Source organism: Thalia democratica, chromosome 2 (genome assembly GCF_965202585.1).
Source record: "Thalia democratica chromosome 2, ktThaDemo2.hap1.1, whole genome shotgun sequence".
NCBI lineage: Eukaryota > Metazoa > Chordata > Thaliacea > Salpida > Salpidae > Thalia > Thalia democratica.
In genome coordinates this window covers 74,978,268-74,993,459 of record NC_139166.1, presented here as the reverse complement: position 1 = coordinate 74,993,459, position 15,192 = coordinate 74,978,268, and the positions used below count along the sequence as shown (strand labels likewise).

General features: G+C 24.6%; 1 protein-coding gene and 6 non-coding genes across 7 annotated transcripts in view; 1 reads left to right on the top strand and 6 right to left on the bottom strand.

Moving 5' to 3' along the window:
- Window positions 1-15,192, top strand: part of LOC145828944 (putative ankyrin repeat protein RBE_0150) — a 47,278-nt gene that overhangs the window by 16,848 nt on the left and 15,238 nt on the right. The gene's annotated exons all lie outside the window — the stretch shown is intronic.
- Window positions 506-587, bottom strand: Trnas-aga (transfer RNA serine (anticodon AGA)). Its single transcript has one exon. It is a non-coding gene; the product is annotated as a tRNA-Ser (tRNA).
- Trnag-ucc (transfer RNA glycine (anticodon UCC)) lies at window positions 1,427-1,498 on the bottom strand. Its single transcript has one exon. It is a non-coding gene; the product is annotated as a tRNA-Gly (tRNA).
- On the bottom strand, window positions 3,636-3,708 carry Trnak-cuu (transfer RNA lysine (anticodon CUU)). The gene has a single exon. It is a non-coding gene; the product is annotated as a tRNA-Lys (tRNA).
- Window positions 5,580-5,650, bottom strand: Trnag-gcc (transfer RNA glycine (anticodon GCC)). Its single transcript has one exon. It is a non-coding gene; the product is annotated as a tRNA-Gly (tRNA).
- Window positions 6,629-6,700, bottom strand: Trnaw-cca (transfer RNA tryptophan (anticodon CCA)). Its single transcript has one exon. It is a non-coding gene; the product is annotated as a tRNA-Trp (tRNA).
- Trnak-cuu (transfer RNA lysine (anticodon CUU)) lies at window positions 13,020-13,092 on the bottom strand. Its single transcript has one exon. It is a non-coding gene; the product is annotated as a tRNA-Lys (tRNA).

Below are 15,192 nucleotides of genomic sequence, written 5' to 3'. Positions count from 1 at the left end.
ACCCCTCGAGATTAAATTAAATAAAAAGCTCGAAACTTTTAATGCAACATAAAAGTAATGAAGTAAAATTAACTTAAGTATCAAAATTATAAACAATATTTATGTTTTGTTTATTTCTAATAACATTTACAATAAACTTATTTACCAAAATAAATTTATCTTTGTTTAGTATTACATATTTCAAATCTGATATATATACTTAGATGAACTTAAATCTAAGTCATTAATTCAATTTTTTTTTAATTTGAAAAACTGTCATTTAAATTTGTTGTAAAAATTAATCGATGAACTTAATATATTATAGAATAAAAAGGTATAGGTTATTGTTAGAATGATTATACTTGTAATTTGTCAAGTTTATAATGATTTGTGTTTACTACAAGTATAATTTTGTAAATTTTTTCGACACATTTTGTATCCAAGTAAGCATACACAGATAAGCTAATAATTTACAGCAGATAGTTAAAACGTAATTAACATCATTAAAAAAAAAAACCTAAAAAGGCGTCGTCGGCAGGATTCGAACCTACGCGGGCAGAGCCCAATTGATTTCTAGTCAATCGCCTTAACCACTCGGCCACAACGACTTGTAGCAAGCTCGATATTACGCATATATAAACACTTATATGAGCTTACTAGCCTTAAAAACATTATATTTGCTGATTTCAGCATATTTTTGCAACATTGCTCAAATTTATTGCTTGCAGCAAAAAGCAAATAGTGTATTAAATTAATTTAGTGTATATAACTATTAACCAAATATTATTTAAACTACTAGCTTCTATATGATTAAAAATTATTTTTATATTTCATAAAAATACATATGAGAAAACTCTACATTGAAAAACTAAAATACTTTACTTTTTACCTAAAGTTTTTACACATAAATAAAGGTTTGATTTTTTAAATTGAACTTTTCCAAACAAAGCATAGTTTTTCATGTTAAGTATTAACGATTAAACATAACACAAACAAAATAATTTGAACAAAGTTCAATAACAAGGCCAATAAAACAATATCTAACAACTTAATAAACTATAACAAATCATACAAATCAAATGAGTACTACTTTTACATACAATTATACCTGGCCGTTAATACAATAAATCGCAACAATATTTTCATTGTTACACGAAATTTTTCTCAAAATAAACGTAAGGTAAAAAGCAGAGAAGTTAATTTACCCAGACAAATAACAATCTTAGTGTTTAATTATTTATGCTAAAATTTATTAAAGTTTGAACAACTTTCGTTTGCACATTTAACATAATTAGAAAAAGTCTTTAAATTAGTTGATGTTTTAACATAAATGCAAAACTCAGATGTTAATTGAACAAATTGTAGTGGTAACGACATCAAAAAAATCAATTATCGGTTGTAATAAAAAGCTAATTTCTGATTCTTGGAAACAGTTTATCAGCAAAAGTGCGTCGACCGGGAGTCGAACCCGGAACTAGTGCTTGGAAGGCACCAATGCTAACCGTTACACCATCGACGCTTGTGTAAGTAATAGTGAGTTGAGTTTATAAAGTTATTATGAAAGCAAGCCATGCGTTTAAGGCACGGTTTTCCAAACTTTTTTGCAATTGGCCCCCTTTATAAAGTTTGAAAAAACAATGGCCCCCTTCAACATATAGGTTACTCATAAACTACGATAAAATACACATAAGACCTTTTTTCTTTTTTTTTGCTCTTCATCTGCAACTCAAGAATATCTAGTGTAAGTTTCTAAACTACCATAAACTACACATAAGACCTTTTTTTTTTGCTTTTCATCTGCAACTCAAGAATATCTAGTGTAAGTTTCAAGTTATGGCCCCCCTGTGGCTCCTTTACTGCTCATGGCCCCCTGAGTATCTGTCATGGCCCACTTTGGGAAACCCTGGTTTAAGGGTTAGTATTATTTTAAAGATAAAATTACCGAAAATGAACGAAGAGGTGTTCTATAAATAATCGATGAACTACAACTAAATGTGATTGATAAATTTGTAGGACAGTTAAACTTTATTCATTTGAATGGAAAGTGTTTATTTATTTGTTATGTTTGTAAATTGTAACTAGCCAGAGTTCAGAGACATTCTTTGAGCTTTTAGCTGTTTACATTTTGTTTTTAGCTTTTTCAGCTCATCAAAACGGTAAACAACTCTTAGTAATTATCCAAAACAAACAGATAAAGTTGCTGTTAGTTAATACTTTGTTTTTATTTTACGTTCTTATAATTTATTCACCATATATATAAAGTGCATACTTATGTATATATTTAAATATGTATAACTGTTTTATTTTATATAGATTGATAATTTGCTTCTTCTACAAATATTATAAAAAAATAAGTACTTTTGTTTACTAATAGAGTTACTTATGACTAGGATATATAATTAAGCATTTTGCTTTACGTGGAAAAGTAATATCATTTGTAACAGTCATAATAAGACATATAACATTAAGAAGTAGAGTTTTTAGTGCAACTTTGTAAACAACTTAACACGAATAAAAAAATATAAATAAAATTATTTTAATTATACATTGTAAAAGTTGGTTCTTGACTTTGAACTTATTTTTATGCGTAATTAACATCATACTTTACTAAACTTCCTATCGGTTAGTTTAATTTCATAAGATTAAACTTCGAGTTTTTTTTTTTATAAATTTGCAGCTATCATTTTTTTGCTATTTTTAAAATTTAAATATCGATTTGATTTTAAATACTATATTATATCAAATAATTTAATAGCTTTAGTGGCAGTTAATATAAATTTTTCAAATATCTTACTTAATAGCATAATTACCTTAATTTAATAATTAAAAAAAAATTAATTCAGCGTCTCACTTATTATTATTACGTCACCACCCAAATGTAATTAACCGAGGCTTGTTATCAAGAGTTATATTAAGTAACTTCATATTCTTTACTTACAGGAGTATCAATGAGCGTCGATGGTGTAACGGTCAGCATTGGTACCTTCTAAACAAAAGTTCCGGGTCGACTTCCGGTCGACGCACTTTTTGACTTATATTTTGTTAAGTAATAAAAGTTATTTCCTTTATAGAAACTAAACTATCACAACTTTTTTAGTTTTATTTAATTTGTCAGTATTTTGTTTTTATAACCTGAAGCTTACTTCTATGAGAAGAAATTAACTTATTACAAGTTTCTTGAAGCATGGTGCACATATAGAATAATGTGTAGATTTTTAAAATAAATCTGAAATAAAAATGAGTTGATGCTAAAATTTTTTGCTTTGCATTTATTATAACTATAATTTTTGAATACCATATTTAAAATTAATTTAAGCAGTCTAGTCCTAACAAAGAAAAAAATAAAACCTACTTAATTTAGTTTTATTGTGGGTTTTTCGTAGCCAAAATTACAATAAAAAAAGTGTTATATAGAAAATATTAAAAAAAAAAATTAGCAGAAGTTAGACCAGAAAAATATCGATAAGCTTACTTTGTGAAATTTATCTTTTTATTTTGTCTGTATTATAAAAACTGAAAATATTTTTTTGATAAATTTACCAAAATCGTGATTTTAATGATTTGAACAAACTAATCTAATTATCGGTCATTAAAACCATGTAACTAATTATTTAACAAAAAATAACTTAAACTAATACAAAAATTAAAATTAACCACGCCCAACGTGGGGCTCGAACCCACGACCGTTGGATTAAGAGTCCAACGCTCTACCGACTGAGCTAGCCGGGCGCTTGTGAAAACTGTAAATGTGTAGTATATAAAATTACACGTGCGTACTTCAGTACGTGACAATTACCAACGGTCGCTAATCTTTTTAAAGTATGTACTTGTAAGTGCTATCTTTAAAGTGTTTAACTCGAAGTCGTAATAATTATTTCTGTGTAGTAATTAAAGTTTTAATTGAGAATAAACGGAATAATAATTAAAACGAAATCTTTATTTAACGTAGTAGTTTCAACAATTAGCTGTAAAACTTAATTAAAAGCATCTATTTAAAATATAAATAACAATCAAAATACAAAATATTTAGTATAAAATTTATATATTTTAATTTTTCAATCTTAAATTACTTAAAGTTTATAAATTTAAAATAGCTATCATAATCATTTGAAAGCATTAGTTTTAAGTTTAATAAGTTTACATATTTTTCTCATATAATAAATTAAGTTATCATTTTATGGTAAACAGTTTATATTCAACAGCCATGTAAAATTGTAATAGTTATATCTAAAGATACTATAATGTTTTGGAAACTACGAAAAAAAATTCAAAGCTAGTATAGATTTTTTTGGGTATAAAATTTAAAAAATTATAAATAAAAAAATATGGTCCAACTGAAAAAAAAAAGTAAAGTAGTAGTAGCGTTTTGGTTATAATCTGACATAGAATGAATATTTATAAAGAGGGTTTTAATCAAGCTTTTTAAACGGGGAACGGGTCTAAATTGCATGAAGACAAAATTGCACGAGGCTACTAAATTGCACTAGAACAAAATTTCACGAGTGCACAAAATTGCACGAAGCCAAGTTTGCACAGGCAAAATTTGCATGAGGGCAAAAAATTGCACAAAAACGATTTTGAACCAAGGGTCAATTTTGCACGAGTTAAATTTTTGCACGAGAGTATAAATACAGAAAAAAAAAAACTAAATGATAATTTAATAAAAAAAATCGCTTTTGCAAAAGTATCTTCGTGCAATTTTGTGCACTCGTGCAATTTTGTTCCTTCGTGCAACTTTGTACGCTCGTACAATTTTTACAGCTACCCTTTTAAAAGCTATAAAATTAGAAACTTTAGATGAGTTAAGATAGTATTAATTTAAACTTTACCACGCTTAAATGACTACTAAAGTTTCAAAATACTTTATTTTAGATAAATAAAAATAAAACTGAATAGCTTTTGTCAAGATTGAAAACCTGTTTAAACATTGGCCTAAAACTTAGCGTTTTAAAGAAACATAAAAATGTATATAATTTTAAAAATTCACAATTTATTTTTATTATAAATACTATAAAAGTAAGTTAAACTAACATCGTTATAAGCAGATTTAATTAGCTTTGGTTTCGGATTTCTGTTTTTGTCGTCTTTATGTTGTTAAGAAATCTAAGAAAATTCTATATTTTAACAAACTTATAAAAAAGTTAAAATTTCTACTATGGAACAAAACAAAAACTAAACTATAATTATTAAAGACAACTTATTGCAATATGAATATTGAGTCTATAAACGTAAAATGTAAGTCCAAATATAACTCTGCACTAATTCTTTATAATTAGCACATTTAACTACTTTTGTTTATAGATGGCACTTAGCAAACGCACTGACCAAAATAAATACTTTACACGACATTTAGAATATTAATTTAAAAGTATAATCTTAGCAAATTATTAAATCAGTTAAATTATACAAAATATATTTTAAATACTTCTATTAACATTTAAAACAAAATTTATAAATCTGTCAGACTTTGATCCCGTTACTACTTAAGCAGCCAATCACTACTAACAAACTATTAATTTTATAAATTGAAAGCTTTGTTGTAAATTAATTGTATGAAACTTGCTCATATCCTAATTAAATTTAAAAACAAGAACCAAAAATGCATTGTCCGGGAATCGAACCCGGGCCTCCCGCGTGGCAGGCGAGAATTCTACCACTGAACCAACAATGCTGATGCCAAGATTTAGTATGTAGGGCTTATAAAATTATTTATTGCCTCTACTTTTTGGTGTGTACTTCGTGATAACGTTTATAATGACAACCATTTTAACTTTGTTTTACAAGTTTTTAACACGAATTTAAAATAATTAAAATTTGTTAAGCCTTTTTGTTTAATAAGATCGTTAATTTGTTTATTTTTAAAACTTTAAAATTTAATAAATTAATCTTATGAAATACTTTGCAAATTTGAAAAACTAATGTATCTAGTCTAGCACCAATCATATCATATATCTTATAATTGGTTTATATTAATAGAAATATTTAAAAAAAATTAAATACCTAGTCTAACAATTTGAATAATAGTAAAATTGAAAAAAAAGCACTAAGCTTTCTGTTTTTATTCCAAGTATAATTTATATTAAATATTTAAATTCATTTAAAAAGCAGTTTGCATCTTGTAAATTAGAAAAATAGTAAGACTAAGTTCTAAATATGATAAGTCACACTCAGTTTTTAATAAATAAAAACTCAGTGAATAGACATCTTAATAAAATTTATAACAGATTAGCTTTTTCTAGTTTGCAGTTAACAAACTATAAATAAATATAAGTATTTATTTATTAGTTTTAATAATTTACATATTTCTTCACGACTTATAAACGAAAGTGAGATTTGTGGTACTTATTAAACTTATAAAATGATTGTAAAAGCTTGCGACTTTTTTAATGAATAAATAGCTTAAAGTGTAAAAAGTATTTCTTAAGATTAAATAAGTATACATTTTTTATTGTGTTTCTAACTTTATACAATTTTTATAAGATCTTTAATCATATCTGTTGATTACATAAAACTGTTCGATCTAATTGTTAGACCTAAATAGTTTATAGTGTCTATATTTTCTATATTAAAAAGAAAATCAGTTGACGAAAATTTTCTTAGCTTGTACATATAACATAACTTCTATATAAAAAAACATTTAAAAAACAAATGACCCGGACGTGATTTGAACACGCAACCTTCTGATCTGGAGTCAGACGCGCTACCGTTGCGCCACCAGGCCTGCTGGAAAAATTACCGTTAACGTGGTTATATACACATGTATAAAATACTCAAGCATAATATGCACAATGTAAGTTAATGATGGCTCTTTTTAAATCTGCTATACTTAAACTAAATAACTCTAGTTACACTTAATGCTAAAATAATTTCAATGACTTGAATGCTTTGATTGTGAGGTTTGATGGCGCTGCAACAAACTTTGCTTAAGATAAAAAAGCCAAAACTTTAAACTGTATTTAGTTTGCAAGAAGACTATTAATTTGTTGCATGAAAATTTAAACCACTTAAAGTGTAATATATTAAAATATAATAAAACTTATCAAAATTAGTCATTGTATATTTATGAGCATAAGTTTTTTTATATATTAAACAATTCTTATTTTAGTTAAAAAATTAAACTTCATAAATTTAACTAAATACTTTAAGCTTTTTAAATAATTTATCCTATGAAAGAGGTTGAAACTCTAAAACCTTCTAAAACTTTTAGGATGGAAATAAAAGAAAAGTTGTTTGCCAAAAGTAAATATAGTTTTTTACGTACATGCACATTATTATTGCTAAACTAAATAATTCTATTGGTTCAAACATTTTAGCTTAAGTAAATATTAAAATATTTCAGTTCTGTAAATAATACGTTTTTTTTTAATTAAACATTTTTATTTTATTTTTAGCTTTTAGATTAAGCTCTACATCTAATAAATTTTATAACTTTGTCAATATAAACAGCCACTAGTTATTATTTAAAAATTATTATGTCTAGCATGATTTACAAGTTGATATGTATTAATCTGTATTTTTGACAAAATTTTAAAGATTCTTTATTTAAGTCAATATTCCATGAAGCATTATAAAGAAAAATAATTAACCTCAAATATTTTAAAGCTGGGCACAATAAAAAAACTTCACATCGAAATTTTAGTTTATATTTTTTAGTGATATTATGTTAGCTGTGAAAATCACAAGCATTTTTTTAAAGAATTATCAAATTATTATACAAATATTAATACATATAAATTATTATTATAATTTTTCTACTATAGTAATACTTGTTTACTTAATTGCTCTTTTTTTAAATATACTTCTACAGTTCATACAAATTTTTATGTACAGTAAATTTAAGTCCAAGCAATCTACTTTCTACATTTATAAAACACTATATTGAATATAAATAAATGATTAAAAAATGTAAACTAACATTTCCATGTTAAAATTTTTCAGGGTTAGAAAATTGGAGAAAATTGTTGTTTTTGAAATAGCGTCCTCTCTGTTTAAAAAAAATACAGTTAAATTAAAAAAATTTTTTAAATGACTAAAAATATAAAAATTGTACGAAAATATTTACAGCTCTTCAAATATTGTCAGTTGAAATAAAAACTTATTTTTGATAAGCATATTTAAAATTATGATTACAAAACATTGTTTTCTATTTAAATTTTAGAAGCTATATAAATTAGTTTTATTTGAAAAAATAAACTAACTTTTTATAATGCAGTCTTTTTCATAACAGTTGAATAGCTGAGAAACATTAGTTTAAATACCAAAGTAAATCTTAATACTTCAATTTCTATAATAATTATTCGTCATTAATATATTAATCACACTCTTATTGTAATAGACATAGGGGATCTATAACAATTTTCAAAGTCTTATTTTATTTGAATAACTAAGCTACTTTTAGATGTAGTTTAAAATTTTGAGTATTTTATAGGCTGAAAAATAAAGTGAAACAAATTCACTATATATCAATACCTTCCAACAAAAGTGGTAATCAAAATGTACACAAGAAGTAATCAAATGGTACAAAAATCTATAAATGCATAAATACAAACTAATGAAACTTGACACATAAGACTTTTGTCCATTGATAACAGAAAGATTACTAAAAGATGCTCTAAATTTTTCCAGTCAAACCACACAATTAACAATAAGAGATAAAAGATAATCCTTAACGCAACAAAAAAAAATTATATGACCAAAAAGAAGTGTAGATAAAAAGAAAACCAGCTTTTTGACATTACAATGGGGAAAAACACGGGGCAGAAGTATGTGAATAATTGGGCTATACGTTTTACAGGGACTAAAACTTATCTTACCAAACTTAATAATAGGATTATATAGAGACGATGGACTTATAGCTGTAGAAAAGTAACATTTTAGTTATTTCTTTAAATTTTCATGCATGAGTAAGTTTTTAAATAACATTATAGTTAAGCAACATTGTTATGTGCAGTTAAGTATTTCATTTTACTTGAAGAGGCCGCAATTTTTTGTCACCGAAACCTGGTTGTAAAGAAAATATTTAATTTGCACATCTTTATTTGAATGAAAACTTTTTATAAAAATAACAGTGTTTCAAAACTTGTCTGAAATTTTCATACTCTAAAAGAAACAGAATTTTACTTCATACTTTGAGCCTTTATTTTTAAGCTAATGAAAAAATTTGTAAAAAAACAACACATTTGTAAAACATTTTTCCACTTTCTAAACTTTTAGAACGCTTTTTGTGTTTATAATGGATAAAACTTGTTCTAACTTCTAAAGAAAAAAATACTTTAATAACTAAAACTTTATAAACTGAAGACTTAACTCTTGTTATAACTATGTTTTAAAAATAAAAAAGGGAACTAGAATTTTAGTTTGATAACGTTAAATCTAAAATATTTTTTTTGATGAATCATATGTAGGACAGAGCTGTCTAATCCAAAAATGTTACAACAAAGTTAGCACACTATGTACCAAATTAGTGTATGACTTAAAAATAGCAAATGACTTGAAACATTTAAATTTCAAGAATTGAATTTGTCATTATGGTATAGTTTGAAAACTTCTGATATAGTTTGAAAACTAAAACAAACATGTTAGAAACAAAATACATAACAAATTAAAATATAATTTGTTTTATTTATGTTATAGAAGAGTACTTATTTTACTAAACTTATTTTAAATTTATGTCTTAAACTGTTTACTTAGATAAAATCATAGTAGATTTTAAGAAAATTTAAATAAAAACTTAAGTCAAATGTTTACATTTGTTTTACAAACCTAAATTAAAGCAACAAAACAATCATATTATAACTAAAAAAATCAGGATATTCAAAAAACTGTTCAAAATTCCTTTAAAGGGCATAGGGCGGTGAGTGGAGGTTAATCACATTTTTTTGCATCTTAATTTTATTTCAAAGATATTTAAATTACCTAACAGCTGCTTTTTACTGTTTCTTATAATGAAAATTATTTTCGAGATGTAGAGAATGTAACAAAGTCAAAGAGTTCAATAGGATCTTTATGAAAGGTCCAATGAAAAATGCAAAAAAAGGCTTTATTAAAAATATATCATCTCCAGTAGCTTTTAAGCAATTTTCTCAATTTTTGTGACTATAGTCTTAATTTAATTATTAACAATTCTACCAGAGAGAGATCAGAAACTTTGAGTAAAAATATAATTATTCTTAAACGATAAAACAACAACTGTTTATTTTTTCTTCTTTTTTTTATAAAGCTTTAATTATTTAATGTTTTTATAACATTTTCAATAGTAAATTTCCTCATATTACAAGAACAATTTTCTATACATTTGAGGAAAGTAGCTTTAAAATGAAGAAAAAGATAGATTCCTGGTTAATTTTTAAGTAGCATTAAAAAATTTTGGCCCTTACGTTATTATCAGAAACCTTTGAGAAAAATGACTATACCTTAAAATTTAGATAAAGTTTTTGAATTTTATAAAAAAATAGTTTTTTAGTTCATATTTGAGTATTCATATACTATCCAAAGATATTTTTTTAGCTTAATTGCTTCTAGCTCCCTTTGTCCTTATCTAGAAAACAATTTTTTAAAGTTAATAGCAGTAATTTCAATTATAACTGAAATGAACAAAAACATCGACAATTGATATTTATATATTTACTTTACTAGTACTCTACACAAAATTTTGAAAACCCATAAGTATATTTAAAACTAAATGTTTAAGTTTCAGTACTGTGAGATTAAGTTTTCTTTTTTGTTGATTACATTTTTGTTGATTACATTTAATTCATTAAGAATATTTTTTCTGTTTTGTTTCTATCTCATTAACATATTAAGTTAAAATTAAGTTAACTTTACTTATGACAATACATACATTTCAAATAAGATTGTAAACATTTTTAAAATTTTTACTGTTTTTGTCAATGATAAACATATAAGTATTTATACAAACTACCACATGTGAAAAAAATGGTAATAAATTTAAATTGTAGCTTTTAATTTATACAAGTTTAAGATTTAAAAAATACTTTTATAGCACAACTTTAATTTAAACGTTTTTGTGAACGTATATGTTAAGTATGTTATTTTATACTAATTTTTTCAAGTATTAAAATACCAACAGTATAAAAAAAAAGTTTGAGAAGCACAAACTTTATCAATAAATATTTCATGTGAGTAATTTTATTTTATTTTGCTTACACTAATGTAACTATTAATAACCAACAATTCAAAATAAAATAATAAATATCAAAAATATAAACTCATGTATTTTTGAGTACAATATGAAAACTGTATGCATATTTTAATATACTACTGTAGTTTATTCAACCTATTTGATATGCTTATAAAAAATAATGCTTTATATTATTCAATATCTTACACAATAAGTTAAAAAATGATAATTTATAACACACATCTAAGCAGTTAGAGCTTGAACATTTAGAATTTGATCACAACAGGGTAATATTAATGTAATTTATTAGCTATGCAAAGTTGTTTGATAATATCAAAATTTTAAAGAAAACCCTTTTTTAAACACAATAAAGTCATTTAAAAATAACAGTTTTTTTTCAATAAAGGTTTTACAAATATTTTATAAACTTTTAACTTCCTTGAAAAGTAATGATCAAAGATCTAAACTAGCTACAAAAAAAAATTCCACATTTATTGAAATGTGTTATAAGACTGTTTAGACCAGTGGTCGGCACGGTGTACACTGGTGCACACTAGTGTACATGAAATTTATTTTAGGGTGCATGAGATTTTTGGGGTGCATGAAACTTGTTTTAGGGTACATGAATTTTTTTTCGCGCAGAAACTAAATTAAAGTTTTTTTTTTTTAAACTTTCTTCATTTAAGATATTTTAAACCTTGATATCTAATTGACCATTTTGTTAATACATCATGTTAATAAAACGACCATTTTCGTACTATCCTAGTTCTATTCTGTTACATTATGTAAAATCTCTTCCACCTTCAGCCACCCCAAGAATAACTAATAAATATACAATTATATATACCTGCATTTTGCATCTTAGACGTTTCTAACTTTGACTAGGTAATTTAATGACGTAATATTGCTTAAAATTTTAGTTTAACTTAATTTTTTTTTCTTATAATTTATTGACCATTCTTACAAAGTGCAAACTTATTTTACGTATAGTTGTTTTATTTTATTTAGAATGTTACTTAGCTTCTGCTATATATATAACTAAAAAAACGTATTTTAAATAAATTTTATGTTTACTAACAGAATTATTTACGACCAGGATATATAATTAAGCATTTTTACTAAACGTCGTAAAATATTGTTCTTGACTTTGAAATCTGTACTTAAGTTGATGCATGATTAACATCATACTTTACGAAACTTCCTATCGGTTAAGTTCTTTTAATAGAATTAAACTTTAAGTAGTTTATTTGCAGCTATCATTTTTTGTTATTTATATAATTAAAATATCGATTTGCTTTTTAATAATGTAATATATTAAATAACTTACTAGATTTAGTGGCAGTTAATGTAAATTTTTCAATTATCTAAATAAGAAGCATAATTATCTTGATTTAAGCATTCTTAAAAATCAATCATTCCTTTAACGCATGGCTTGTTTTCATAAAACCATTATAAACTCAACTCATTGTCCTCCAACACAAGCGTCGAATTTTTTGTTTTTGGTTTTCACTTATAAATATCATTTTAGAATAGGACATTCGAAATTGTTTTAAGCAGTCTAGTCTTAAGAAAGCAAAAAAGAAACCTATTTATTTTAGTTTACAAAGGATTTTCGTACTATAAATTATAAAAAAAAATGTGTTAAATTGAAGTTTTTAATAATAAAAAAGTTAGCAGAAGTTTGACCAATTAAATGTCAATGAGCTTTTACTTTGTGAAAAATAAAAAGAATATTTTGTTTGTATAACACAAATTGAAAAAAAAAGGTTTAGAAAATTTACCAAAACTATGATTTTAAATATTTGAACAAACTAATCTAATTATAGTTTATTAAAATAATGTAAATAGCTATCAACAAAAAAACCTTTAATAGATGAAAAACAAAAATAAAGAGTAACCACGCCCAACGTGGGGCTCGAACCCACGACCGTTGGATTAAGAGTCCAACGCTCTACCGACTGAGCTAGCCGGGCGCTTGTTGAAATTGATGAATGTGTAGTATTTATAACTACACGTATGTACTTAAGTACGTCACAATTATCATCAGTCGCTTATCTTTCTAAAGTAAGTATGTACTTTAAGTGATATCTTTAAAGTGTTTAGTTCAAAGTCGTAGTAATTTTTTTTGTGCAGTTATTACAGTTTTAATCGAGAATGAACAGAATAATATTTTAAACGAATTCACACGTAGTAACTTTAACAATTTGCTGTAAAACGTAATTAAAAGAGTCTAAAAAAATAAAAATAATAATTAAACACAAAATATTTAACATGAAAATTATCCACTTTAGTTTAGCAATTTTTAAAAACTTTGATCTTATAAACGTTAAAACAACTAACATAATCAGTTGAAAGCATTAGTTTTAAATTTAATAAAATTACATGTTTTTCTCATATAATAAATTATCATTTTGTGGTAAACAGTTTATATTCCACAGTCATGTAAAATTGTAATAGTTAATCTAAAGATATTGTACTGTTTTGGAAACTATTCAAAAAAAATCAAAGCTAGTAGAGATAAGTTTTAAACATAAGAAATATGGTTCAACTGAAAAAAAGTAAAATAGTAGTAGTATTTTGCTTATAATCTGACATAAAATGAATGTTTATAAAGAGGGTTTTTAATAAAGTGTTTTAGAAGCTATAAATTTAGAAATTTTAGATGAGCTAAAATAGTATTAATTTAAAGTTTACCACGCTAGAATGACTACTAAACTTTCAAATCACTTTATTTTAAATATTTAAAAAACATTAAGTAGCTATTTTCAAGATTGAAATTCTGTTTAAACCTCCGCCTAAAACTTAGCGTTTTGGTGGAATTAAAAAAAGAAATTTAAAAATTTACAACTTATTTTTATTATAAAAACTTAAAAAAAAGTTAAACTAACATTCTTAAAAGCAAATTTCTTTAGCTTTTGTAGACCCACATCGCACTGAAATAAAAACAGGGAAGTATCTATTTGAGCTTTTTATGTATATTTTGAGGATTTTCGCATGTATCGCAATATTAATACTTCAATTTAGCATGAGATTATATAAAAACAACTTTTCAAGCTAAACAAAAACAAAACATCCATTTGTTTAATATATTATTAAGGTATAATCTTCTTTGCAAAACCTATCAAATATCTCAACTTGTTTTATTTTACTAAAGTTGTAAATTCGTCGTTATTTCAGTTTAAAGTTTTTATAATTAAAGTAAGTTGTGCGATCAAACTTCTCAAGAAAGTAACTATTCGAAGTGTTTTAGTGAAATTTTTTTATTCTATTTCTATTACAACAATAAGTTTTAAAGCTTTTTTACAAATATTTAGCTCCTATAGTTATATTTGAACTATACCAACTTATTTTTTATTACTATTAATCAAAACAAGTTGAGAAACTTTCTGCTTTTTAATGAAAATCAACTTCATGTATAACGTTTACTAATACTTAGCTGTAGTAACCGGTTTTAAAACATTTACTCTAAAATTACCTAAATATAAAATGTATTTAACACATGGAAACTAAGTAAACTGTTAAAACAAAAACTTACGAAAAAATGCTTTGTCACTGAAAACTTCTATTGATATTGACTTTTTCTTTGAAATGTATATATTTATATTTATGATTCGTACAGACGAAAACTGCCCTGTGGAAAGAAGTCTGTCTTATCTAATCTATTTATTGTAGTTTAGAAATAGGTAAAAGTTCTAGAAACAATTTTATTAGTAAGCTATAATAATTTTATAACAGAATAGTTTTTACTTCATAATATTTATTAGGGTATTTAGAAATTATACCGCTAAACGTTTTATCGAACTACTTAGTTCTATCTGAAAAAGCTTTGTTTTTTAATAATCCGTTTACTACAGTGAAACTAGTAATTTTTAAAGCTAATAATAAATAATTTGCTTTTTTATAGTGTCCAATTCGAATTGGTTTCTCTACTATTTTTTTTACGTAATTGTAAAATTAAGATTTTTGTCTTAAGTAGAAAATATAGGTAGAAGTTAAGCAATAAATAAAACTATTTGTAATATTTAATAAGTAAAAAATGCATCTCCGCCGGAACTTTGGGATCAGAGGTCCAG